This window comes from Triticum aestivum, chromosome 3B (genome assembly GCF_018294505.1).
Source record: "Triticum aestivum cultivar Chinese Spring chromosome 3B, IWGSC CS RefSeq v2.1, whole genome shotgun sequence".
In the NCBI taxonomy this organism is placed as follows: domain Eukaryota; kingdom Viridiplantae; phylum Streptophyta; class Magnoliopsida; order Poales; family Poaceae; genus Triticum; species Triticum aestivum.
Window position 1 is genome coordinate 640683442 of NC_057801.1, and position 24637 is coordinate 640708078.

Here is a 24637-nt window from a genome sequence, read left to right on the forward strand (position 1 = left end):
ACTCCTTTATGCTTTCCAGAAAAATTCTACATCATTTCCAATCAATAATATGTCGTTCACATATACTTATCAGAAATGTTGTAGTGCTCCCACTCACTTTCTTGGAAATACAGGCTTATCCGAAAGTCTGTATAAAACTATATGCTTTGATCAACTCATCAAAGCGTATATTCCAACTCCGAGATGCTTGCACCAGTACACAGATGGATCGTTGGAGCTCGCACACTTTGTTAGCAGCTTTAGGATTGACAAAACCTTCTGGTTGCATCATATACAACACTTCTTTAATAAATCCATTAAGGAATGCAATTTTGACATCCATATGCCAGATTTTATAAAATATGGCAATTGCTAACATGATTCAGACGGACTCAAGCATCGCCACGGTTGAGAAAATCTCATTGTAATCAACACCTTGAACTTGTCGAAAACCCTTTTGCGACTAGCTGAGCTTTGTAGATAGTAACACTACCATCAATATCTGTCTTCCTCTTGAAGATCCATTTATTCTCAATGGCTTGCCGATCATCGGGCAAGTCCACCAAAGTCCACACTTTGTTCTCATACATGGATCATATCTCAGATTTCATGGCCTCAAGCCATCTATCAGAATTTGGGCTCATCATAGCTTATTCATAGTTCGTAGGTTCGTCATGGTCAAGTAACATGACCTTCAGAACAGGATTACCATACTACCCTGGTGCGGATCATGCTCTGTTTGACCTACGAGGTTCTGTAGCAACTTAATCTGAAGTTTCATGATCATTATCATTAGCTGCCTCTCCAGTTGGTGTAGGCATCACGGGAACAGATTTCTCACATGAGCTACTTTCCAAATTGAGAGTAGGTACAATAACCTCATCAAGTTCTACTTTCCTCCCACTCACTTCTTTCGAGAGAAACTCCTTCTCTAGAAAGGTTCCGTTCTTGGCTTCAGACTTCTTGTATAAGCTGTACCCAATTGTTTCCTCAGGGTATCCTATGAAGACGCACTTCTCCGATTTGGGTTCAAGCTTATCAGGCTGAAGCCTTTTGACATAAGCATCACATCCCCAAACTTTAAGAAACGACAGCTTAGGTTTGTTGCAAAACCACAGTTCATACGGTGTCGTCTCAACGGTTTTTGACGATGCCCTATTTAACGTGAATGCAGCTGTCTCTAATGCATATCCCCAAAACGATAGTGGTAAATCAGTAAGAGACATCATAGATCGCACCATATCTAATAAAGTGCGGTTATGATTTTCGGACACACCATTACGCTGTGGTGTTCTAGGTGGCGTGAACTGTGAAACTATTCCACATTGTTTTAAATGAAGGCCAAACTCATAACTCAAATATTCTCCTCCATGATCAAATTGTAGAAACTTTATTTTCTTGTTACAATGATTCTCCACTTCACCCCGAAATTCTTTAAACTTTTCAAATGTTTCAGCCTTGTGTTTCATTAAGTAGATATACCCATATCTGCTCAAATCATTTGTGAAGGTCAGGAAATAACGATACCCACCACGAGCCTCAACACTCATCGGACCGCATATATCAGTATGTATTATTTCCAATAAGTCATTAGTTCGTTCCATTGTTCTGGAGAACGGAGTTTTAGTCATCTTGCCCATAAGGCACGATTCGCAAGTATCAAATGATTCATGATCAAGTCATTCTAAAAGTCCATCTTTATGCAGTTTCTTCATGCGCTTTACACTGATATGACTCAAATCGCAGTGCCACAAATAAGTTGCACTATCATTATCAACTTTGCATCTTTTGGCATCAATACTACGAATATGTGTATCACTACGATCGAGATTCAGTAAACCATTAACATTGGGTGTATGACCATAGAAGGTTTTTTTCATGTAAACAGAATAACGATTATTCTCTGTCTTAAATGAATAACTGTATTGCAATAAACATGATCTAATCATATTCATGCTCAACAAAAACACCAAATAACATTTATTTAGGTTCAACAATAATCCCAAAAATATAGGGAGTTGGCGATGATGATCATATCAATCTTGGAACCACTTCCAACATACATCGTCACTTCACCCTCAACTAGTCTCTATTTATTCTGCAACTCCTATTTCGAGTTACTAATCTTAGCAACCGAACAAGTATCAAATACCCAGCGGCTACTACGAGCACTAGTAAGGTACACATCAATAACATGTATATCAAATATACCTTTGTTCACTTTGCCATCCTTCTTATCCACCAAATATTTGGGATAGTTCCGCTTCCAGTGACCATTTCCTTTGCAGTAGAAGCACTCAGTTTCAGGCTTAGGTCCAGTCTTTGGGCTTCTTCACGGGAGTGACAACTTGCTGGCCATTATTCTTGAAGTTCCCTTTCTTTCCCTTTGCCCTTTTCTTGAAACTAGTGGTCTTGTTTAATCATCAACACTTGACGTTTTTTCTTGATTTCTACCTTCGTCAATTTCAGCATCGCGAAGAGCTCGGGAATCGCTTTCATCATCCCTTGCATATTATAGTTCATCACGAAGTTCCAGTAACTTGGTGATGGTGACTAGAGAACTCTGTCAATTACTATCTTATCTGGAAGATTAACTCCCACTTGATTCAAGTGATTGTAGTACCCAGACATCCTGAGCACAAGCTCACTAGCTGAGCTATTCTCCTCCATCTTTTAGGCGAAGTACTTGTCAGAGTTCTCATACCTCTTGACATGAGCATGAGTCTGAAATACCAATTTCAGCTCTTGGAACATCTCATATGCTCCGTGGCGTTCAAAACGTTTTTGAAGTCCCAGTTCTAAGACATAAAGCATGGTGCACTAAACTATCAAGTAGTCATCATATTGAGCTAGCCTAACGTTCATAATGTCTGCATCTACTCCTGCAATAGGTCTGTCACCTAGCGGTGCATCAAGGACATAATTCTTCTGTGCAACAATGAGGATAAACCTCAGATCATGGACCCAGTCCGCATCATTGCTACTAGCATCTTTCAACTTGGTTTTATATAGGAACATATCAAAAAATATAGGGGAGCTATGACGCGAGCTATTGATCTACAACATAATTTGCAAATACTATCAGGACTAAGTTCATGATAAATTAAAGTTCAATTAATCATATTACTTAAGAACTCCCACTTAGATTGACATCCCTCAAGTCATCTAAATGATACCTAATCCAAATCAACTAAACCATGTCCGATCATCAAGTGAGATGGAGTAGTCATCAATGGTGAACATCTCTATGTTCATCATATCTACTATATGATTCACGTTCGACCTTTCAGTCTCCAGTGATCCGAGGCCATATCTGTATATGCTAGGCTCGTCAAGTTTAACCCGAGTATTCCGTGTGTGCAAATCTGGCTTGCACCCGTTTTATTTGAACGTAGAGCTTATCACACCCGATCATCACGTGGTGTCTCAGCACGAAGAACTTTCGCAATGGTGCATACTCGGGGAGAACACTTATACCTTGAAATTAGTAAGGGGTCATCTTATAATGTTAACACCGTACTAGGCAAAATAAGATGCATAAAGATAAACATCATATGCAATCAAAATATGTCACATGATATGGCCATCATCATGTTGTGCTTTTGATCTCCATCATCGAAGCATCGTCATGATCTCCATCGTCACCGGCTTGACACCTTGATCTCCTTCATAGCATCATGGTCGTCTCGCCAACCATTGCTTCTACGACTATCGCTGCCGCTTAGTGATAAAGTAAAGCAATTACATAGCATTTGTATTTCATACAGTAAAGCGACAACCATATGCACTACAAAAAAAGACACATCTGTGACATTTTGGTCCGAATGAAAAAAATATGTCATACTTATGACACTTCTATGATGATAATTGTGACAAAACACGGTATCATCATAGATGTGATGGGCTCCTACTTCTATGAAGAAAAATTATGACAGAAAATGGGCTTTTCGTCCTGGGTGGGCCGGAGATGCAGCTGCGTGACATTGTTTGGGCCGTCCATGACGGAAAAAACCGTGGTAGAAGCGAGGCGAGGAAAATATCAGGGAGTTCCCGGTTAGGGTGGGTGGTCGGGGGCCGAGCAATGCGCGTTTTTCTCGTACCGTACGTGCATGGGTGTGAGGCGTTGGGCTCTAACAAAACTCGAGCGAGGCGTTGGGCTCTAACTGAACCCGAGCGATTGCACTAGCTACGTGATACGTCTCCAACATATCTATAATTTATGAAGTATTCATGCCATGTTTACAATACTTTTATATGATTTTGGTATGATTTGATTATAACTAACCCGGACTGACGTTGTTTTCAGTAGAACTACCGTGGTGTTGTTTTTGTGCAGAAATAAAAGTTCTCGGAACGCGATAAAAATCAACGGAGAATTTTTCTGGGAAATATAAAAAATACTGGAACAAAAATCTACCGGAGGGGAGTCCCATGGGTCCCATGAGGGTGGGGGGCGCCCACCACCCTGGGGCGTGCCCCCGTATCTCGTGGACTCCCCGAGGCCCCCTGACATGAAATCAACGCCAACTCCTCCTATAAATACAGAAACCTTCGGGAAATAACCTAGATCGGAAGTTCCGCCGCCGCAAGCCTTTGTAGCCACGAGAAATCAATCTAGGCCCTCTCTTGCACCCTGCCGGAGGGGACCATCATCGCCGGAGGCCATGAGGAAGGATCTCGGAGGGGCCATCATCGCCATGAAGGCTAAGGACCAGAGGGGAACCTCTCCCCATCCAGGGGAAGGCCATGGAGGAGGAAGCACAAGGGGGGAGAACCTCTCCTTCTCTCTCTCGGTGGCGCTGGAGCGCCATCGGGAGGGGAATCATCATTGCGGTGATCGTCTTCATCAACATCACCATCATAATCACCATCCTCATCTATTTTACGCGGTCCACTCTCCCGCACCCCGCTGTAATCCCTACTTGAACATGGTGCTTTATGCCACATATTATGATCCAATGATGTGTTGTCATCCTATGATGTTTTGAGTAGATATCATTTTTCTTTGGATTGATTGATGATCTAGATTGGTATGAGTTGTATGTTTTATTTTGTTGTTGTCCTATTGTACCCTCCATGTCGCGCAAGCGTGAGGGATTCCCGCTGTAGGTCGTTGCAATATGTCTATGGTTTACTTATTGTCTGCGTTCCTTGAGTGACAGAAGCATAAACACGGATAAGTGGGTCACGGCGTATGGGAATAAAGAAGACTTGATGCTTTAATGCTATGATTGGATTTTACCTTAATGATCTTTAGTAGTTGCAGATGCTTATTAGAGTTCCAATCATAAGTGCATATGATCCAAGAAGAGAAAGTATATTAGCTTATGCTTCTCCCTCTTATGAAATTGCAATAGTGATTACCGGTCTTGTTAACAACTAGATCCTTGATGGCGCGCGTTGCTGCGCCCGTTCATTTTGACGATAAAATAATCAGAATTTCCAAAAATAGTCACAACTATGGAAAGTTGTATATTCTTATAACTGATAAGTCAGTTTGATCCAGATTGTGTTTCGTATGTATGATTGACAGTCGGCCTAGTTATCGTTTTGCTTTACTAAGACGCATGTACATTAAACATTCTTTGGCATGGCATCAACATAATGAAGCGATGTTCACAGATTGGGCCATAAGAGGGTGCGCATATTGCCGATGCACTAAGAAAACCCAACAACACAAGTTATATAGCACATGCACAGATCTTCCACATACAACAGAAACAACTGAGTTTGCTAAAAAAAGGTAGAAACAACTCAGAGATCCATCCCTATATTACATATATAATATGCCCGCGTGTGAAAGTTATCAAAGAATCAACACGACAATCTCTTGGGGAGTGTTAGAAATATGACTTTCAGTCTACTTTTAAAAAGGCATGGACATGAACGGACATGTTAAAACATACTACACATAAGAAGCTTATGCATATTGTACAAAATGTGGCAATGTGTCTACAGTAAAACTTGGAGGCAGGATATATTAAGTATCAATAACATGGGGACAAATGTATGTGCATGAATTAATGGCATGGATCCTAGAACAAAAACACTAATGCTGGTTATTAGCTTAGTGCAAAACAAACATAGATTTAGAATATAAGTTTTACTCTTTGTCTTTTTCAAAGCAAAGTAAATTTTCTGAGGGGACTATCTCTCCTTATTTAGCCTCTCACATGCTGCCACAGAAGTTGTTCTCTATCTTTAGATTGGAAATAATCAATAGATGATGAAGACAAGGATGTGATTTTTAACAGTACCTTATTTGCGCGCCCATCCGCTTAGGCAATAGGTTTTTCATTGCTGTCACGGGATGCATGGTGCTAGCAACATAGTGCTTCCAAGGAGCCAATGGTAAAGAGAGGACAACACATATTTCTATAGGAGGCCAAGGAATGAGTGGTAAAGTAACCATTAGACAAAAGTAAAAAACAATCTCCTTAACCATTAGGCAAAAAAAGAAAGCAAGTGCAAGGAAGCATGGAAGCAACATAGTCGGTATTTAGAGAAATAGTTTGTAGCACAAAATGAATAATGTGTCATACATTGTGAGCTATAGTGCAATAGTGCGGAGACCATTATCTCTCCGACAAACCTTTGACATTAGGAAGCTTTGTTATAATTGCAATTGCACTAATAACATATATGATAAATATATTGATCAAAATGGCTCCTATCAGAGTGAGTGCATTTTCACTCACATAGTTTTTTATTTTTGATATATTTCTAGTTTGAGGCTTTGAGCACATCAAGCTGTAGTAGTATTTCACTGTGACACGACAGCATGGTTGGACAAATTGGGTACGTATTGGATATATTACCAAGTAGCAATAAAACGGGACTTTAAGTACAGTTTGCATAGGAAAATTCCCGCCCTCTCTGTCAAATTTATTGGAATGACATTTTTTGTAGCAAATCAACAATATAATTTCACTCACAGCATGAAGCACTAACGGTGACAAAAAGTTGTACTGTTCATCTTTCTGCCAAAAGTACTGATATGACCATGAATGCATAAATTTTCCCATCGCTGCTGGAGGAAGATTTGAGCTAGAGCTTCACCTCATGCCGCAGGGATGAGGGACCAAAACCACAGGCTTAACTTGATCAACTACGTGATACAGTGAAACAAAAAATCTTGGAGGGGTAAACATATTTTAATTATCCAATGCAACTTATATGATAAATGTATGGTCACGCATAACATCAATCTTGGAACAATTTTACTAATGATGGTCTTAGTCTTAGTTACAATGCAAACATATGATTTATAAGAGAAAATTATACACTTGTGTCTTCATCAGAGCAAAAGGACTACACACTGCTCAACTGAATGGTAGCAAATTGATCCAGGAGCAATACCGACAACAAGAAACTTCAGTATGAAGTGGTTTGATTAGTTACAAATTTCTTATTGTACAAATAAAAAGGTATGCTTAGGTATGAACTAATACAAAGTAATATTCAGCACAAATTAGACATCGCTATTTCCTTTGATGTATCCATCAAAACACACTTCATAATTCCTATATGTGCCATATTCTCAGAAAGTTCATCTTACAACAATTGCGATACATTTAGTAATTGTAATAATCAAATAGTAGAAATAGGCATGCACCTGGCAATAGTCGAAGACAACATATGTTTCTCCAAGGTTCAAAGATCATGAAAACACCATGGCACCTTCAATAAATGGCAATGTCGGAAATAATTTGCATGAGATATTTTTAACGAGAAAAACCATGGCACCTTCAATAAAGGCCAATGTCGCAAATAGTTGGCTGAGATCTCTCTAGAGAGAAAACACCATGGCACCTTCAATAAAGGCCAATGCCTCAAATAATTGGCTAAGATATTTCCAGAGAAAATATCTGATCATTAATCGGTAAAAACTGCAACACCGCCTCTACGTACACTCTCCAAATAACATATAAATACATTTAATTGAATAGGAAATATAAAGGAACAAAGATGTGTAAGCGAACGATATATGTGATATTTCCTAGATTTTTATCGAAGTAGTTGAGAAAAATACCACTAATCGTTAGAGACCATAACTTGGTGGCTAAACTCTTGCACTCAAGGACATGCCAACCTCACATGTTCCAAGTGCTCCATATCATTGACTTCACCTATAGATGCAGACCGGTGACATGATGAAACATATTCTTTTCTTGCAAAAAATGCAGCACAAATCAACATTGAACATTGCACACATTGGCAGTAGGACACAAACAAAAAGAAAGATCATGATTTTTAATGGGGAGGAGGGGTAGCAAAGCCCAGACTGTACACAATATTCACCTTTCTGATTTATGTTTTTCGGGCCGGAAGATTATGTACGCAGTCGTGTAGAATTGTCTTTCTTGGAGGTGTCATGGATTATTTGGAGTACTGTCAAATTGCTAGCCATGGATGATTACAGTTAGCATTGCCACTGTTCAGATCCACTTCTATCCCTCCCATAACTGAACAAATTTTCAACAGGAAGATTATACAGGGATTAGAAATTGAAACCCCGCGGGTGTTGATTCTACTTGGGGAATCAAACTCCAACTAACGAACATGGCCTTAGGGGGGAGGGGGTGCACCTGCAGATTAAAGAACAACATTGTTCATCTTGAGCGACTGCTCGTGGGCTCGCCTAGGGTTCTAGGGTCGCTGGCACCGCCGCTAGTAGAGCTGACAAATCGCGGTGGGACCTCCCGATTGAGGTGATCGTCGGTGGAGGCGGCGAGTCTTTCCATGATGCCTCGGTGGCCTGAGATTGGAGCATAAAAACAGAGTGTTACAACCAGAGCGAGGAAGCTGCAAAGCGGAGGGGGCATGATTCATCAGCAGCGGCTAGCGAGGGGGATTGAAGGGAAAGGGATCGCTGCCCCTTCGATGTCGTCTCCTGAACTAGAGCGACGTCGCACGGTCTCGCGGCGGCGGCGGCGGCGTACCTTAGGTTTCCCCACGCTCGCTCACATTGGGATAGCTGGGTGCGTGTGGCTCTCGTATAGTTTTTTTTTTCCTGTTGAGACTCTGGATCGTGCCTCCGATAGAGAATGCTTCATGGGCTTTAGTCGGGTGCCAGGCCCGATTAACCAGGATGCTCAGATTTTTCTACGGGAGTAGCTTCCCTCAATGACAGACCCGCCAGTTAGCGATCGGATGGCCGACGACGACCAGATCATTCGATCCAACGGACGAAAATGCAGAGGGCGTGAGAGGGTAGCAAAGTGGTTCAGTTTTACTGTTCTTAATTGCCTAGGATAATTCCGCACACCGACCCATCATTATTCCACACTCGCTATTTATAATATTTAGTAATATATTCTACCTTTATGATAACAACACCTACTTTTATATTTTAGCTCTCCGATATCATGCAAAGTTATCCTCTTCATACCCACAACGTAGTTTTATTTCTCGTTTCTAGTTGAAAGCAAACGTTCGGTGTACGTAAAGTCGTATCAGTGGCAGATAGGGTTTGAGAGAATATTGATCTTACCTTTAGCTCCTTGTGGGTTCGATACTCCATACTTATCACTTCCACCTTTGGAAATTGCTACAATGATTCCCTGCACTTGGGGATTATCAAGCTCTTTTCTCGCGCCGTTGCCCGGGAGCAATAGCGTGGGATTGATATTCTCGTGTGTACTTGTTTGCTTTCTTCACTTAGTAGATTTTGTTTTTACTTTTTGTTTCTGTTTAGTTGTGGGTGAAACATACAAAAAATTAAAAGAATGAAAATACAAAAAAAAATACTTGCCTTTCATGCAAAAAAAGTTTTTCAAAAAGAGAAGTGATTGGAAAGTTATGCATTGAAGAAGTGAGGGTCGACCTTGAGCACTTGTGTTCATGCTCACGGAAACAATGTAGAATTTTTCATGGAAGTTTCTCTGTAAATAATTATCCCCTTGTATATATCCATTGTATTATAAAAATAATGTGCCAAGCTTTGGTTTTAGGATGATTAGATTGCTTGTTTACTATGTGCAGAACAAAAACAGAAACTTTGGCTGTAGCGCGCGATTTTACATTTTTTACTGGAAGGTCAAATGGGTATGAATTTTTTTGCAAATTACTTCTGTACAAAGTTTTCAAATTTTCATATTTATTTCATAATTTTTGGAGTTACAAAAGTTTACTAAACTTCCAGATTACTACAACTGTCCTGTTTTTGACAGATTCTGTTTTTCATGTGTTGTTTGCTTATTTTGATGAATCTATGGCTAGTATCGGGGGGTATGAACCATAGATAAGTTGGAATACAGTAGGTTTAACACCAATATAAATAAATAATGAATTCATTACAGTACCTTAAAGTGGTAGTTTGCTTTATTACACTAACGGATCTCATAAAGTTTTTCTTAAGTTTTTGTGGATAAAGTGTTCGAAGAACGAGGAGTTACCAATGTGAGAAGAATAAAGAGAGGAAATAGTTCAAGCTTGGGGATGACCAAGGCACCCCAGATAAATATTTCAGAGGATACACAAGCATCTAAGCTTGGGGATGCCCCGGTTGGCATCCCATCTTTCTTCTTCAACAAATATCGGTATACCTCAGTTTTTGTTTTGTTCACATGATTTGTGTCCTTTGTGTTTTTATTTTACTTTAATAAACATGATATTATGAGATATCTCTTTATTGATTTATAGAATACTTCATGTGCTTTACTTAAATCTTTTAAGTATGATCTTGTAGAATTGCTCTTTGTGCTTCACTTAAATCCTTTGAGTATGGTTTTATAGAATGCTTCGTGTGCTTCACTTATATATTTTGAGATTGGATATTGGTTAGTCTATATTAATTGTAGAATTCTCCATGAACTTCACTTATATCTTTTGGAGTATTAATAATACTATCATCTAAAGTGGGTTTGGAAGAGTATCAACTTTAGGAATTGGTGATCCCACTATTCCGAATGAGAAGAATTTTGCTTATGTGGAGATAGAAAAATTTCTATGCTTGTAGATCATGAATATAATGCTTTATGTGATGGTTATATTATTGAATTCATTCATGATGCTACTGAAAATTATTATGAGGGAGTAATTTGTGCTTGTAGGAGTTGCAATAATACCAAGTTTCCTCTCTATGTGCTTAAAATTTTGAAGTTATACTTGTTTTGCCTTCCTATGCTAGTTGATTCTTGTTCCTATAAATTATGTGCTCACAAAATCCCTAGGCATAGGAAGTGGGTTATATTTAAATGTGCTAGTCATATTCTTCATGATGCTCTCTCTATGTTTCAATTCTTTTTTTTATGTGAGCATCATTGAAATCATCATGCCTAGCTAAAAGGCATTAAAGAAAAGCGCTTGTTGGGAGACAACCCAATATCTACCCTTGTTGTGTTTGTGTGTTTACATGATTAAGCTACTGTAGTAATCATGTTTTATAGCTTTTGTTTCAATAAATTGCTAAGTAAGACCTTTGGGAAGACTTGGGTGAAAGTTAATGTGATCTTGCTGTAAAAAAAGTAAACTTTGCACTCACGCGATTAGCTGCCATGTTTTACAGAAGAGTGATTTTGAGTTGATTATTTTTGCAGAAGATTAATAGACAAATTCCTCACGTCCACCAATTTATTTCATAATTTTTCGAGTAGCAGAAGTATGGTTGCTGTTCAGATAATTTCATATTGTTCTGTTTCTGACAGATTGTGTTTTCATTGCATAGTTTCCTTGTTTTCTAGTTTCTATGACTTATATTTCTCAATATAAATTGTAGAAATGATATGATACAGTAGGCATTGTGTGAGAACAATTATGAAACTTGTCTTTGACAGTACCAAAGTGAATGGTTTACTCTTTATCATACTAACCTATCTCACGAAGTTCTGTTAAGTTTTATGTGATTGAAGTTTTCAAGCTTTGGGTGAGATATCGATATGAGGAGAATAAGGAGTGGAAAGACCCTAAGCTTGGGGATGCCCAAGGCACCCCAAGGTAATATTCAAGGACGACTCAAGCACCTAAGCTTGGGGGTGCCCCGGAAGGCACCCCCTCTTTCGTCTTCAAAACTATCGGTATACCTTACTCGGAGCTATATTTTTATTCGTCACATGATATGTGTTTTGCTTGGAGCGTATTTTCAATTTTACTTGTTGTTTGAAAAAAATTATTGAATCTGAAATCTTGAATAAAAAAGAATCCTCCCATGGCTAGTTAATTATTTGACTAAGTGTTCTTCACTTATATCTTTTGGAGTAGTTTGTCATTTGCTCACGTGCTTCACGTATATCCTATGAGTAAATGGTTGAATGAATTGAATATCATAAATCTGAATTTATATACATTTCATATGCTTATAACATGGGGAGTAATGACTTCACACATAATAAGTATAGGTAGTAAACTCATTGAAAGTTAGCAAACACAGAATTGGTCACTTGAACAATTCATGAAAGAATATTGAAGGAAGAGATATTTGACATATAAACATACTATATTGGACATCTTTTGTAATTGTGAGCACTCATTAAAATATGACATGCTAAAAAGTTGATGTTGGACAAGGAAGACAACTTAATGGGTTATGTTTTCCTATATCTGAAACCTTATATTGTCTTGGATCATCCAACATGTTGGGCTTGCCTTTCCCTCTCATGCGAGCCAAATTCTTTGCACCAAGTAGAAATACTACTTGTGCTTCCAAACGTCCCTTAAACCAGTTTTGCCATGAGAGTCCACTATACCTACCTAAGGATTGAGTAAGATCCTTCAAGTAAGTTGTCATCGGTGCATGCAATAAAAATTTCTCTCTAAATATGTATGATCTATTAGTGCAAAGAAAATAAGCTTCATACGAACTTGTGATAGGTAATAAATAAAAGCGACGGACTGCATAATAAAGGTCTTTATCACAAGCGGCAATATAAAGTGACGTTCTTTTGCATTAAGATTTTGTGCATCCAACCATAAAAGTGCATGACAACCTCTGCTTCCCTCTGCGAAGGGCCTATCTTTTACTTTTATCTTCTACCCTTATACAAGAGTCATGGTGATCACCACCTTTCCTTTTTACACTTTTTCCTTTCTCAAGCACTTTGTGTTGGAGCAATCCGGATATATATTATCCACTTGGATGTAGGTTTTCATAAATTATTATTGTTGACATTACCCTTGAGGTAAAAGGTTGGGAGGTGAAACTATAAGCCCCTATCTTTCTCTGTGTCCGATTAAAACTTTGAACCCATAAATATCATGTGAGTGTTAGAAATTGTGAAAGATTAAATGATAGTTGACTATGTGGAGTTTGCTAAATCAAAGCTCTGACATAGACCCTTCCTGAAAATAAGATGAATTGCAATTGTTTGATGACTGAGAATATAGTTTGTTAGTTTCAAGAAAGTTTATGATCTATACTTTAACATGTGAATAGCTTGTTACTTGATCATGAAAAGTTTTATGAGATGAGCTACTGTTATGACAAATAATTATGCTAGAAAAGGTGATTGAAATTATCGTTGATCAAACTTATGCATTTGCTAGCATTCACACTTCATAAATTATTTCTTTTATCATTTACCTACTCGAGGACGAGCAGAAATTAAGCTTGGGGATGCTGATACGTCTCCAACGTATCTATAATTTATGAAGTAGTCATGCCATATTTACAATACTTTTATATGATTTTGGTATGATTTGATTAGAACTAACCCGGATCAACGTTGTTTTCAGCAGAACTACCGTGGTGTTGTTTTTGTGCAGAAATAGAAGTCCTCGGAACAGGATGAAAACCAATGGAGAATTTTTCTAGGAAATATAAAAAATACTGGAACAAAAATCTACCGGAGGGGAGTCCCATGGGCCCCACGAGGGTGGGGGCGCGCCCACCCCCTTGGGGCACACCCCCCTATCTCATGGACTCCCCGAGGGGCCCCCTGACGTGAAATCAATGCCAACTCCTCCTATAAATGCAGAAACCTCCGGGAAATAACCTAGATCGGAAGTTCCGCCGCCGCAAGCCTCTGTAGCCATGAGAAATTAATCTAGGCCCTCTCTAGCACCCTGCCGGAGGGGGCCATCATCACCGGAGGCCATGAGGAAGGATCTCGGAGGGGCCATCATTGCCATGAAGGCCAAGAACCAGAGGGGGAACCTCTCCCCATCGAGGGGGGAGGCCATGGAGGAGGAAGCACAAGGGGGAGAACCTCTCCTTCTCTCTCTCGGTGGCGCCGGAGTGCCATCGAGAGGGGAATAGTCACCACGGTGATCGTCTTCATCAACATCACCATCATCATCACCATCATCATCTCTTTTACGCGGTCCAGTCTCCCGTACCCCGCTGTAATCCCTACTTGAACATGGTGCTTTATGCCACATATTATGATCCAATGATGTGTTGCCATCCTATGGTGTTTTGAGTAGATATCCTTTGTCTTTGGGTTGATTGATGATCTAGATTGGTATGAGTTGTATGTTTTATTTTGGTGTTGTCCTATTGTGCCCTCCGTGTCGCGCAAGCGTGAGGGGTTCCCGCTATAGGGTGTTGCAATATGTCCATGGTTTACTTATTGTCTGTGTTGCTTGAGTGAGAGAAGCATAAACACGGATAAGTGGGTCACGTCGCATGGGAATAAAGGGGACTTGATGCTTTAATGCTATGGTTGGGTTTTACCTTAATGATCTTCAGTAGTTGCGGATGCTTGCTAGAGTTCCAATCATAAGTGCATATGATCCAAGAAGAGAAAGTATGTTAGCTTATGCCTCTCCCTCTTATGAAATTGCAATAGTGATTACCGGTCTTGTTAACAATTTCCTAGGATAATTCCGCACACCGACCCATCATTATTCCACACTCTCTATTTATAATATTTAGTAATATATTATAAATTTATGATAACATCACCTACTTTTATATTTGAGCTCTCCGATATCATGCAAAGTTATCCTCTTCATACCCACAACATAGTTTTATTTCTCGTTTCTAGTTGGAAGCAAACGTTCGGTGTTACGTAGAGTCGTATCAGTGGCAGATATGGCTTGAGAGAATATTGATCTTACCTTTAGTTCCATGTGGGTTCGACACTCCATACTTATCACTTCCACCTTTGGGAATTGCTACGATGATTCCCTGCACTTGGGGATTATCACTACGTTACTGAACCCGAGTTATTCCTTCGCTACTGCTGCTAACTAAAGTCAATCGAACCCTGCTGCCTCCTTCCCTTGATGAACAGTGAGCGTTGTTGGGGGGTTTGGATGAACAGTTCCCGGTGGGTGTGGATGAACAGGTCCCCGTGGTGTTGCCTCTAGATGAACAGGACTCCAATCGAGCCGGTTGGTGCTGAATGAATAGGACCCCGTGGAGGGTTGGATGAATAGGAGACCCCGTGGAGGGCTGGTTGAACAATAGCCGGTGGAGGGCTGGATGAACAGTAGCTCATGGAGGGGTGGTTGAACAGGACCCCATGGAGAGGGTTGGTTGAGCAGTAGCCGATGGAGTAGCGCGTGGTGGAGGATGGATGAACAGGAGCCCATGGATGAACAGTCGCAGGTGGAGGCTGGAGGAGGCCGACGGTGGATGAACAGTAGCCCATGCACTACTAGGAAAATGCCTATAGATAGAAGTTTACCAGTAGCGTTTGTTTACAACCCCACGCTACTAGTAGTTAGTAGTAGCGCTGGCTATGAAGAGCGCTATTGGTATCAGTTAGCTGTAGCGCTTGTTACACAGCCCCACGCTACTACTAAGTGTAACACACCACACCCCCGGGTCAAAAAATAGCAGCAACGCCTGCCCTCCAACCTGTGCTACTGCTAGTTTTGTATCTATAGCGCCTGTTTGTCCAAGCGCGCTACTGCTAATTTTTCTATGTATAACATATTACCAGTAGCGTGTGTATCTTTCCCTCGCTATAAGTAGTGCAACCCTAGCCGTAGATATTTTGCAAGCTGCCATAGCAGTAGCACGTATAGGAGACCCGCCCTACTGCTATGCCCGCCAGCCACCTACCACCTTTCCCCTTCTTCCTCCCCTTTCTTCTTCCCCCTTCCTTTCTCCCCCTTTCCTTGCACCTTGCTTGTTCCTTTCAATGCCCCCCTCCACCACCCCTCCATTAGAGCCCTCTTTCCTCCTCTTCTTTTCCCCTCCACCACCCTTCCATTAGAGCCCCCGCCCTTCTTTGCCCCTCCACCACCCCTCCATTAGAGCCCCCTCCCTCCCCCTCTTCTTTGCCCTCCACCACCCCCCTTTTCTTTGTGCCCTCCACCACCCCCCTTTTCTTTGTGCCCTCCACCACCACCCCCTCCATTAATGCCCTCCCTCCCCCTCTTCTTTGCCCTCCCCCCTCTTCCATTAATGCCTTCCCTCTTCTATCCCTCTCATCTCCCACTATCTCCCTAGCTAGCTAGCTCTCTCTCTCTCTCTCCCTGGCTAGCTAGCTAGCTAGTTAGAGCTATATATCTAGAGCTACTAGGTAATTAAGAAGAAAGGTGCTCGATGTCCCTCTCAACACATATGTGAGCAAAAAAAGGTGTTTGTGTGGATAGGACCGAAACTATATATATGGGCGATATGAGAATATATACACCGAATTGTGTGTGGCATAATTTGAGTTGCCTACATTGTGTATTTGATGAAATAATGTGGGTGACATGAGTTGCCTATGTTTTGCTGAAATGTCAATTCAATTCCGTTTCGGCGAATTTCGGGCATGCAAACTCAATATGTCCTATGTTTAGGGAAGGTCATGCCAAATTTTTCTATGAATTTGATCCATTGTTGGAAATATGCCCTAGAGGCAATAATAAAATGATTATTATCATATTTCCTTGTTCATGATAATTGTCTACTATTCATGTTGTAACTATATTGACCGGAAACCGTGATACATGTGTGAATACATAGACCACAACATGTCCCTAGTGAGCCTCTAGTTGACTAGCTCGTTGATCAACAGATGGTCGTGGTTTCCTGACTATGGACATTGGATGTCATTGATAACGGGATCACATCATTAGGAGAATGATGTGATGGACAAGACCCAATCCTAAGCATAGCACAAGATCGTGTAGTTCTTTTGCTGAAGCTTTTCTAATGTCAAGTATCAGTTCCTTAGACCATGAGATTGTGTAACTCCCAGGTACCGTAGAAGTGCTTTGGGTGTACCAAACGTCACAACGTAACTGGGTGACTATAAAGGTGCACTGCAGCTACCTCCGAAAGTATCTTTTGGGTTGGCATGAATCGAGACTGGGTTTTGTCACTCCGTATGACGGAGAGGTATCTCTGGGCCCACTCGGTAATGCATCATCATAATGAGCTCAATGTGACTATGTGGTTAGTCACGGGATCATGCATTACGGAACGAGTAATGTGACTTGTCGGTAACAAGATTGAACGAGGTATTGGGATATCAACGATCGAATCTCGGGCAAGTAACGTACCGATTAACAAAGGGAATTGTATACGGGATTACTTGAATCCTCGATGTCGCGGTTCATCCGATCAGATCATCGTGGAACATGTGGGAGCCAACATGGGTATCCAGATCCCGCTGTTGGTTATTGGCCGGAGAGCTGTCTCGGTCATGTCTGCATGATTCCCGAACCCGTAGGGTCTACACACTTAAGGTTCGATGACGCTAGGGTTATAAGTAAGATTTGTATGTGATTACCAAATGTTGTTCGGAGTCCCGGATGAGATCCCGGACGTCACGAGGAGTTTCGGAATGGTCCGGAGGTGAATATTTATATATGGGAAGTCATCATACAGTCGCCGGAAATATTCGAGGGTATACCGGTATTGTACCGGGACCACCAGAGGGGTTTCGAGGGTCCACGGGAGGGGCCACCTGTTCCGGAGGGCCTATGGGCTGTAGGTGGAAGGGAACCAGCCCCTAAGTGGGTTGGGCGCCACCCCCCTAGGACCCATGTGCCCAGGGTTGGGGGGGACCCTAAGGGGGGCGCCCCCTCCCCCTTGGCCGCCGCCCCCCTCTATATCTCATCTAGAGGGGGCCGGCTCCCCTTCCCCCTCTCCCTATAAATAGAGGGGTGATGGGAGGGCTGCAGCACCACATCCAAGGCGCAGCCCCTACCCTCCCCAACACCTCTCCTCCTCCGCGCGAGCTTGGCGAAGCCCTGCCGGAGAACTGCCACTCCACCACCACCACGCCGTCGTGCTGCTGTTGGAGCCATCTTCCTCAACCTCTCCCTCCTCCTTGCTGGATCAAGGCACGGGAGACGTCACCGGGCTGCACGTGTGTTGAACGCGGAGGTGCCGTTATTCGGCGATAAGATCAGAATCCACCGCGATCTGAATCTCTTCGAGTACGTCTCCTTCATCCGCGTTCTTGCAACGCTTCCGTCTAGCAATCTTCAAGGGTATGAAGATGCACTCCCCTCTCTCACGTTGTTAGTTACTCCATAGGTTGATCTTGGTGATGCATAGAATTTTTTTTAATTTCTGCAACGATCCCCAACAGTGGCATCATGAGCTAGGTCTATGCGTAGTTTCTATGCACGAGTAGAACACAAGTTTGTTGTGGGCATCGATTTTGTCAATTTACTTGCCACTACTAGTCGTATCCTGTTTCGGCGGCATCGTGGGATGAAGCGGCCCGGACCGACCTTACACGTATGCTTACGTGAGACAGGTTCCACCGACTGACATGCACTAGTTGTATAAGGTGGCTAGCGGGTGTCTGTCACTCCCACTTTAGTCGGATCGGATTCGATGAAAAGGGTCCTTATGAAGGGTAAATAACAATTGGCATATCACGTTGTGGTTTTGGCATAGGTAAGAAACGTTCTTGCTAGAACCCTATAGCAGCCACGTAAAAACTTGCAACAACAATTAGAGGACATCTAACTTGTTTTTGCAGCATGTGCCATGTGATGTGATATGGCCAAAAAGGATGCGATGAATGAAATATATGTGATGTATGAGATTGATCATGTTCTTGTAATAGGAATCATGACTTGCATGTCGATGAGTATGACAACCGATAGGAGCCATAGGAGTTCTCTTTATTTATTATACGACCTGCGTGTCATTGAATAACGCCATGTAATTACTTTACTTTATTTCTAAACCGTTAGCCATAGTAGTAGAAGTAATAGTTGGCAAGACAACTTCATGGAGACACGATGGTGGAGATCATGATGATGGAGATCATGGTGTCATGCCAGTGACAATGATGATCATGGCGCCCCAAAGATGGAGATGAAAAGGAGCAAAATGATATTGGCCATATCATGTCACTATTTAATTGCATGTGATGTTTATCATGCTTTTGCATCTTATTTGCTTAGAACGATGGTAGCATAAATAAGATGATCCCTCATAATAATTTCAAGAAAGTGTTCCCCCTAACTGTGCGTCATTGCGAAAGTTCGTTGTTTCGAAGCACCACGTGATGATCGGGTGTGATAGATTCTAATGTTCACATACAATGGGTGTAAGCCAGATTTACACATGCAAAACACTTAGGTTGACTTGACAAGCCTAGCATGTACAAACATGGCCTCGGAACACAAGAGACCGAAAGGTCGAACATGTGTCTATAGAAGATACAATCAACATGGAGATGTTCACTGATGATGACTAGTCTGTCTCACGTGATGATCGAACACGGCCTAGTTGACTCGGATCATGTATCACTTAGATGACTAGAGGGATGTCTATCTGAGTGGGAGTTCATTAAATAATTTGATTAGATGAACTTAATTATCATGAACTTAGTCTAAAACTTTTGCAATATGTATGGTAGATCAAATGGCCCACGCTAATATTGCCCTCAACTTCAACGCGTTCCTAGAGAAAACCAAGCTGAAAGATGATGGTAGCAACTATACGGACTGGGTCCGGAACTTGAGGATCATACTCATAGCTGCCAAAAGAGCATATGTCCTAGATGCACCGCTAGGTGAAGCACCCGTTTTCCCAGCAACTCAAGATGTTACAAACGCTTGGTAGTCGCGTAGTGATGATTACTCCCTAGTTCAGTGCGGCATGCTTTACAGCTTAGAACCGGGGCTCCAAAAGCGTTTTGAGCAGCACGGAGCATATGAGATGTTCCAAGAGCTGAAAATGGTTTTCCAAGCTCATGCCCGGGTCAATAGATATGAAGTCTCCGACAAGTTCTACAGTTGTAAGATGGAGGAGAACAATTCTGTCAGCGAGCACATACTCAAAATTTCTGGGTTGCACAACCGCTTCTCTCAGATGTGAGTTAACCTCCCGGATGACGCGGTCATTGACAGAATCCTCCAGTCGCTCCCACCTAGCTACAAGAGCTTTGTGATGAACTACAATATGCAGGGGATGGTGAAAACCATTCCTGAGGTATTTTCAATGCTGAAATCAGCGGAGGTGGAGATCAAAAAGGAACATCAAGTGTTGATGGTCAATAAAACCACTAGTTTCAAGAAAGGCAAGGGTAAGAAGAACTTCAAGAAGGACGACAAGGGAGTTGCCGCGCCCGGTAAGCCAGTTGCCGGGAAGAAGCCAAAGCACGGACCCAAACCTGAGACTGAGTGCTTTTATTGCAAGGGAAACAATCACTGGAAGCGGAACTGCCCCAAATACTTAGCGGACAAGAAGGCCGGCAACACCAAAGGTATATGTGATATACATGTTATTGATGTGTACCTTACCAGTACTCGTAGTAGCTCCTGGGTATTTGATACCGGTGTGGTTGCTCATATTTGTAACTCAAAACAGGAGCTGTGGAATAAGCGGAGACTGGCGAAGGACGAGGTGACGATGCACGTCGGGAATGGTTCCAAGGTCAATGTGATCGCCGTCGGCACGCTGCCTCTACATTTACCTACAGGATTAGTTTTAAACCTCAATAATTGTTATTTAGTGCCAGCTTTGAGCATGAACATTGTATCTGGATCTCATTTAATATGAGATGGCTACTCATTTAAATCCGAGAATAACGGTTGTTCTATTTATATGAGAGATATGTTTTATGGTCATGCCCCGCTGGTCAATAATTTATTCTTAATGAATCTCGAACATGATGTTACACATATTCATAGTATGAATACCAAAAGATGTACGATTGATAATGATAGTCCCACATACCTGTGGCACTGCCGCCTTGGTCACATTGGTGTCAAACGCATGAAGAAGCTCTACGCAGATGGACTTTTGGAGTCTCTTGATTACGAATCATTTGACACGTGCGAACCATGCCTTATGGGCAAAATGACCAAGACTCCGTTCTCCAGAACAATGGAGCGAGCAACCAACTTATTGGAAATTATACATACTGATGTGTGCGGTCCAATGAGCGTTGAGGCTCGCGGTGGTTATCGTTATGTTCCCACCGTCACTGATGACTTAAGTAGATATGGGTATGTCTACTTGATGAAACACAAGTCTGAGACCTTTGAAAAGTTCAAGGAATTTCAGAATGAGGTAGAGAATCAACGTGACGGAAAAATAAAGTTCTTACAATCAGATCGTGGGGGAGAATATTTAAGTTATGAGTATGGTACGTACTTAAGGAAATGTGGAATTGTTTCACAACTCATGCCGCCTGGAACACCTCAATGTAACGGTGTGTCTGAACGTCATAATCACACTCTATATGATATGGTGCGATCTATGATGTCTCTTACCGATTAACCGCTATCATTTTGGGGATACGCTTTAGAGACAGCTACATTCACTTTAAATAGGGCACCGTCTAAATCCGTTGAGACGACACCGTATGAATTATTGTTTGGAAAGAAACCTAAGCTGTCGTTTCTAAAAGTTTGGGTATGCGATGCTTATGTCAAGAAACTTCAACCTGAAAAGCTCGAATCCAAGTTGAAGAAATGCGTCTTCATAGGATACCCTAAGGAAACCATTGGGTATACCTTCTACCTCAGATCCAAAGGCCAGATCTTTGTTGCCAAGAATGGGTCCTTTCTAGAGAAAGAGTTTCTCTTGAAAGAAGTACTACCTCTTGAACCGGAAAGTAGCGCAGGTCAGGAAGATGTTCATGTGGTGCCTGCATCGACTAGAGAGGAAATTAATGATGAAGATCAAGCTACTTCGAATCAAGTTGCTACTGAACTTCGTAGGTCCACAAGGACACGTTCCACACCAGAATGGTAAGGCAACCCTATCCTGGAAATCATGTTGTTGGACAATGGTGAACCTTCGAACTATGAAGAAGCAATGGCGGGCCCAGACTCCAACAAATGGCTTGAAGCCATGCAATCCGAGATAGGATCCATGTATGAAAACAAAGTATGGACTTTGACAGACTTGCTCGGTGATCAGCGAGCGATAGAATATAAATGGATCTTTAAGAAGAAGACGGACACAGATGGTAATGTTACCATCTATAAAGCTCGACTTGTCACTAAGGGTTATCGACAAGTTCAAGGGGTTGACTACGATGAGACTTTCTCACCCGTAGCGAAGCTGAAGTCCGTCCAAATCATGTTAGCAATTGCCACATTCTATGATTATGAGATATGGCAAATGGACGTCAAAACGGCATTCCTTAATGGCTATCTTAAGGAAGAATTGTATATGATGCAACCGAAAGGTTTTGTCGATCCTAAGAATGCTAACAAGGTATGCAAGCTCCAGTGATCCATCTATGGGCTGGTGCAAGCATCTCGGAGTTGGAACATTCGCTTTGACGAAATGATCAAAGCGTTTGGGTTTATGTAGACTTATGGAGAAGCCTGCGTTTACAAAAAAGTGAGTGGGAGCTCTGTAGCATTTCTCATATTATATGTGGATGACATACTATTGATGGGAAATGATATAGAACTTTTGGACAGCATAAAAGCCTACTTGAATAAGTGTTTTTCAATGAAGGACCTTGGAGAAGCTGCTTATATATTAGGCATCAAGATCTATAGAGATAGATCGAGACGCTTCATAGGTCTTTCACAAAGCACATACCTTGATAAGATATTGAAGAAGTTCAATATGGATCAGTCCAAGAAGGGGTTCTTACCTGTGTTGCAAGGTGTTAAATTGAGCTCGGCTCAATGCGCGACCACGGCAGAAGATAGAGAAAAGATGAGTGTCATCCCCTATGCCTCGGCTATAGGGTCTATTATGTATGCCATGATGTGTACCAGACCTGATGTAAACCTTGCCGTAAGTTTGGTAGCAAGGTACCAAAGTAATCCCGACATGGAACACTGGACAGCGGTCAAGAATATCCTGAAGTACCTGAAAAGAACTAAGAATATGTTTCTCTTTTATGGAGGTGACGAAGAGCTCGTTGTAAAGGGTTACATCGATGCTAGCTTCGACACAGATCTGGATGACTCCAAGTCACAAATCGGATACGTGTATATTTTGAATGGTGGGGCAGTAAGCTAGTGTTGTAGCAAGCAAAGTGTCATGGCGGGATCTACATGTGAAGCAGAGTACATGGCAGCCTCGGAGGCAGCACATAAAGCAATCTGGATGAAGGAGTTCATTAACGACCTAGGAGTCATTCCCAATGCATCGGGGCCGATGACTCTCTTCTGTGACAACACTGGAGCTATTGCCCTTGCCAAGGAGCCCAGGTTTCACAAGAAGACCAGGCACATCAAGCGTCGCTTCAACTCCATTCGTGAAAATGTTCAAGATGGAGACATAGATATTTGCAAAGTGCATACGGATCTGAATGTTGCAGATCCGCGGACTAAACCTATTTCGCGTGCAAAACATGATCAACACCAGAACTCTATGGGTGTTCGATTCATCACAGAGTAACTAGATTATTGACTCTAGTGCAAGTGGGAGACTGTTGGAAATATGCCATAGAGGCAATAATAAAATGATTATTATTATATTTCCTTGTTCATGATAATTGTCTACTGTTCATGATGTAATTGTATTGACCGGAAACCGTGATACATGTGTGAATACATAGACCACAACATGTCCCTAGTGAGCCTCTAGTTGACTAGCTCGTTGATCAACAGATGGTCATGGTTTCCTGACTATGGAGATTGGATGTCATTGATAACGAGATCACATCATTAGGAGAATGATGTGATGGACGAGACCCAATCCTAAGCATAGCACAAGATCGTGTAGTTCGTTTGCTGAAGCTTTTCTAATGTCAAGTATCAGTTCCTTAGACCATGAGATTGTGTAACTCCCGGATACCGTAGGAGTGCTTTGGGTGTACCAAATGTCACAATGTAACTGGGTGACTATAAAGGTGCACTGCACGTATCTCCGAAAGTATCTGTTGGGTTGGCACGAATCGAGACTGGGATTTGTCACTCCATATGACGGAGAGGTATCTCTCGGCCCACTCGATAATGCATCATCATATTGATCTCAATGTGACTAAGTGGTTAGAACCGGGATCATGCATTACGGAACGAGTAAAGTGACTTACCGGTAACGAGATTGAACGAGGTATTGGGATACCGACGACCGAATCTCGGGCAAGTAACGTACCGATTGACAAAGGGAATTGTATACGGGATTACTTGAATCCTCGACATCGTGGTTCATCTGATGAGATCATCACGGAACATGTGGGAGCCAACATGGGTATCCAGATCCCACTGTTGGTTATTGGCCGGAGAGCTGTCTCGGTCATGTCTGTGTGATTCCGAACCCGTAGGGTCTACACACTTAAGGTTCAATGACGCTAGGGTTATAAGGAAGATTTATATGCGATTACCGAATGTTGTTTGGAGTCCCAGATCAGATCCCGGACGTCACAAGAAGTTTCGGAATGGTCCGTAG

The 24637-nt window shown here is 41.8% G+C and overlaps 1 long non-coding RNA gene across 3 annotated transcripts; it reads right to left on the reverse strand.

Annotated features, from left to right (window-relative positions):
- Positions 1 to 5322: 5322 nt before the first annotated feature.
- Positions 5323 to 9021, reverse strand: LOC123071418 (uncharacterized). 3 transcript variants are annotated; one of them, XR_006434315.1, is made up of 3 exons: positions 8568 to 9000; positions 8281 to 8444; positions 5323 to 8108 (listed from the first exon to the last, which is right to left on the reverse strand). It is a non-coding gene; the product is annotated as an uncharacterized lncRNA (long non-coding RNA). The 3 variants fall into 3 exon arrangements; XR_006434316.1 differs by having other exon boundaries at positions 5323 to 6354; positions 7595 to 8444; XR_006434314.1 differs by having other exon boundaries at positions 5324 to 8444; positions 8568 to 8737; positions 8922 to 9021.
- Between the last annotated feature and the right edge of the window lie 15616 nt (positions 9022 to 24637).